This window comes from Lucilia cuprina, chromosome 5, assembly GCF_022045245.1.
Source record: "Lucilia cuprina isolate Lc7/37 chromosome 5, ASM2204524v1, whole genome shotgun sequence".
Lineage (NCBI taxonomy): Eukaryota > Metazoa > Arthropoda > Insecta > Diptera > Calliphoridae > Lucilia > Lucilia cuprina.
This window is the reverse complement of record NC_060953.1, coordinates 14,755,630-14,761,095: the sequence shown is the minus strand read 5'-3', so window position 1 is coordinate 14,761,095 and position 5,466 is coordinate 14,755,630.

Below are 5,466 nucleotides of genomic sequence, written 5' to 3'. Positions count from 1 at the left end.
TAAGCGTTGGAAATGAGTTGGTATTAATTGTATATGGTACGGGATGAATGTGAGGTTCGGCGGGCCTTACGCCACCCGTCTACCTAATGTGTATGTGTCGTATGTTTTTCTCTTATGAATGCGTCGTATGAATGAGATGTGTGTGATGATGGATGAAAGGTATCATATACTTTGATACCATTGAATTTTCCTTCCTTGTCCATATATGTTTAGGGTTTACTCTGTTCATATCAGAATTACCACAGTGTGCATGGGCCGGTCAAAACCAATGTACAAAAATTGCCACCGGCGTTCTTCTTGAAGAACAAAGGGACGATGGTAGACCGTTCTCAAGTCTACCCAGTAGTTGAAAAAGACCACCGTGGGATAAGGCCGTCAAGGCAGGTGCTTACGTAAAACTCTCGACATTCCTGGCCCAGTAAACTTGTTTATGTTGAGGTCTGTTAAAACCTTTTTCTGTTAACCTTTTTAATGGGGACTTAGTCCATATATAGTTAAATGGATGTGCACAGCTATAGTACGTTCTATTCTTACATATGGATCACTTGTACGGTGAACTTTATCTAAGAAGATATCTTTTTTTGTAGATTAGCTATACATTGGCATAACAGGTGCTCCAAGAGTAAGTCCATCAGAAGTTCTGAACACTATATAGCAGATCCTACCTAGATCTAGAACTGCTTCCTTGGCAACTACTTCATATCTAACCTTAGTGAGATATCTGAATCTAGGCTTTATGATATCCTTAGATTTCTCACAGCTCCAGGCTGGATCTAATACAATAAATACTGCATCTGACGAGTGGAGTGGTCCGGTCAAAACGTAGTCTCTTTCATTCTACTTGACAGTTCGCATGTAGTGTTCCAGCACGTTAACCAACCTTCTCTGTGAATGCTTTTACGCAATGAAGACAATTAGCAAAGTATGATATGATTTGACATCTGATCTTAATTGCCTTTCATTTAATATCCTTCACGCAATATTACCTAAAATTGCAATAAAAATTTTATATTTCACAATACAAAGCAACATTTTAATAAAATTTCATTTAAATAAAACTTTATGTTCTATTTAAATTTCTAAATATTAGAAAATATGATGTTTTCTGTCTTAGAGTTGCTTTGTTAAATCAACTTGACCAAAATATAAATTAACCAATTTAAGGTTAAATATACTTTATTATTGTTGTACAACTTTAAAATGAAACAAAATTTAAGCCAATTTTGCCAACAATTGTGTGCAGGCACAAAGCAAGTATTACTATGAGTGACAAAAGGAAGGATCAAAGTAAACCGAAAATTTATATTATGTTTTTTTTAAGTAAATTTTAAAGTGATTAGTATTTTAATTTACAAAACTATTATTTTCTTAAAAACAATTAATGTACAGGTGTTGATAAACTTTTGTCAGTCATTGTTTGTATAACTGCGTATTATATTTTATGTATATGTACAACATCATTGCAAGATGATTGTGATCTATGAAAATTACAGTTATTTTTTTCCATTCTACTCAGTTTTTATTTTCTTCTTCTCAACATATTGCATTAAAACCATCATCAGAAACCATTATGAATTGTAGTTGTACATATATTATAGAGTCCTTCTTCTTATTTACGTACATCATGTATAAATGTGGGTGTAAGAAAACAATGTGTATGAAAACACATTTAACAATTTGCAATTATATATAGAAGGACAGTAAAATAAGTAGCTTAATGAGACTTACCTAATGAGTAGAGGAGAAGAGTCCTTAATTGTCAAGCTGAAACCAAAACATATGTAGATCAAAATAAGTGAGAATGTATAGTCCGGCATGGCCGACCAAACTCTACACCAGTGAGAATGTTAAAAATGTGAATCCCTATACGGATTTACGTGATATTTGTGTTTATTATGTTAATTTTGACCTCTAAGTCATTTTCGGAAGGTACTAGGGTCAAATAAGGACCCGAACGTTTTCAGTGGGCTTCGTCTTTGTGAATAGAAGTGTATATATCACATTTTATCTTACACAAGATAGACATGAAATCCCCTTATCCAAGGAATTATTTTAGACACCAACTTATCATGGAAACTTAACATCCAACACAGGGTCAAGAAGGCAACGGTCGCCTACTATACCTGTCGTAAGATGTTTGGAATGAATTGGGGACTTTGTCGTAATATAGTTAAATGGATGTACACAGCTATAGTACGACCTATTCTTACATACGAATCTTTTGTAGGATGGAGTTCAACTAAGTAGAAGTCTGTTGTGGATCAACTATACAAAGTTCAGAAATCAGCATGCATTGGGATAACAAGTTCTTCAGAAGCTCTGAACACTATATTGCACATTCTACCTATATAATGGCCATATCTGCTTGCAGCTCAGTAAGGCTTAACTTCCGGATTAGTTAAGCCTTACTGAGCTGGAGTTGGAGACCATGGAAGTAAGGGCACGATAAGACCTTAAGCTTGTTACCACCAATCCTGAACCAACCATCCGCGGACCTTGAAAGAGTACTCAAAGTCAGAGTTCCTTCCAGGAAAGAGTGGTGTAGAGGTAACTTACCGAAAGAATATACCACTAAAATCTTTACAGATGATTCTAAAACGAACTGTAGTGTTATTTGTGGTGTCTTCTATAAGAAGTTGGGGTAAGTATATCCCACCGTTTTCTCATCAACTGTATTATCTTTATGTTTCTTCCAGAAGAGAGTGGTATTTATATAAGAGAGAATATACCACTAGAACCTTTACAGATGATTCTAAAATGAACTACAATGTTATTTCTGGTGTCTTCTATAAAAAGTTGGGGTAAGTATATCCCTCTGTTTTCTCAACAACTGTAGTGTTTTTCAGTTCCTTCCAGGAAAGAGTGGTGTACAGATGGTTCTAAAATAAACTGCGGTGTTGGTTCTGGTGTCTTCTGTAAAGAAGTTGGGGTAATATATATATTCCACCGTCTTCTCATCAACTATAGTGTCCTTCAGGCTGAAATAATTGCTAAAATGTCAGCCTTTGGGGTATTACATGACTTCATTATTCGCGGCAAATAGCATGTCGATAGTCAAGCGGCACTTCTCTCACCAAACTCATGCAAATACAGACAGGACTACTTAGAATAATATGATCTACAGCCGATTGGCTTAAAGTAGATGCAAGATCAATATTTTTGGGCTTTACAAACACTACACAAATTCATAATATAAAGGTGTAGGGTATAATAAAATTTAGTAAGGAAATGCATGGATGCATTTCCTGCAGAAAGAACGATTCTCTCAATAAAATGTCTTTACTTTATAAATGAAAACTTCTCTTTATACGTAAAAGTATACGTAACATTTCGCTGTCGAGGTTTATCCAACTCATACACTGAGTCAGAAATCGCTGGCAGCAATTCGATAAAATTTTAAACTAAACATATTTCAGCTACAAAGGAGTGCCCAAAAATAACCAGCAGCTGAAAGTGAGCAACACTTGAAGTCCGTCTTCTCTAATAATTTTAATTTCTTAGGATACAAAGCAACTTTACCAATCACCAAACGAAGTTCAATTTTGTATGCTAGAAGACCAGCCCCTGACATCAAGCCATATTGGCCACACCTTTAGTCTAGTCCTTTGGCTATAGACTAAACCTTAACGGCGTGTTCCTCCAACCTACAAATTGTCTGGACATTACTAATGCTTACAAAATCTTTGGGTTTATGTAAGAATTCCACGTTCCGTGCGAAGTACATACCCTTACAGAAATATATAAAACACGAGCTTAGATACAGATAGATACAGGACAAATGTTTGATGTATAGAAAAAGCGTATAAATCAAAAAGGATGGAACAATGAGCCATCACGTCATTACCAATTCTGGACAGCAAACGCTCGTCGTATCTTGATTGACTCCAACTCCGCAACTTTGTTGCTTTTATTTCAAAGCATTGTGTACATGCAAGAATACCTGCGTTTTCCAATGACTACCTTGTTTAGACTGTCAGGAAGAAGAATCTATTGAAAATTTCCTTTCTTTGTCTTGCTTCAGATATTCGTTTTATATTTTAGAAATAAGCAAAGTATCATTCAAAACTGAACCCATCGAGAATTCTAAATGAGGCTCGTTAGTTTGTTTCTAATTCGTTTAAGTATGTTGAATAAAAAAGTTCAAACTCCTTTTACTTGCAATTCCTCCAAACGTTTTATGCAACGTCTCTTCATCTTCTGCATTTTAAACTACTCAGTAACAAGCATTATTTAATCACCTTTGATTTCCATATCAGCACAAAATCATGTCCCTTGATTCTTTAGAAGAGAATATATCATGAGAATTTTTTAATTTCTTTCAAGTTTCTACTCGTAAATACAACATTTTATTGTTTAAAGATGTTGCATGCTCTCGATAGAGTCTATAATTGTAAATAAGAGGGTGTAAATATACTACATATTTTTTGATTGTGTGAGTTTATTGCTTTCAGAAAAGATTCGTATAAAAAAAACATGTTTGTTGTACACATACAAAATAATAATAATGTCAATTACAATTTTTGTTAAAGTTTTGTTCATGAAAGAGAAACAGCTATGGTCCTTATATATTTGCAGGGATGTATGAGTGAGAGTTATCACTGTTCGAGGTCTAATTATTCCATAATAACCTTTTGCAAGAAATTATCTCTGAACAAATAATTACTGAAATAGTAATTTATTCTACAACTTTGAGTTAACAGTGTCCAGCAAAATAGTTGGGAATAACGTTATTTCATCATTTCCGAAAATCAGTGCCCCTGTTCTGTTATTTTTTGAAAGAGAAAAAAGCATTGAAATATTTGAATCTTCCACTTTAGTTGCGCGATTTAAATAATTTTTTAACTGAACACATTACAATAAACCAAAATATATTTGAATTACCTATGTTCACCTTGTATAAAACAAGACGAATATAAAGTTTTCGAGTTTTTTTTGTCGATTCGAAAGTTACAGAATATATAGAAAATAGAAAAGAATATATTCAAATCTATTGAAATGATATACATAACTTGACACGTCGTAAAACTACAGGGATACAACTTTACTTACACCAGCAGACAATAATCATTGTTATTTTCATAGCCCATAGTATTGTTGTTCTGTCCACATTTTATGTCAGTGTCATGGTTGTTATTGTTGTTGGTTGGTTGGTACGCATTTTTGTTTAAATTAAATGCAATTGTAATATTTTTTGTTGTAAGTTGAAAATGGTTAAACAATTTGTCGTTTATTTGCTTTATGAAAAAATTTGTTTTTGTTCTTGTTATTTTTGTATGGCAATTATCATTCATTCAAAATTATGAACAGGACAGTATATAAGAATTCAATTTAAATAATACGGAATATATTATGTAAATATATTAGTAAGTAAATAAAACAAATTATAAATTGCTAACGTAATTAAGATAGATAGATAGATAGATAGATAGATAGATAGATAGATAGATAGATAGATAGATAGATAGA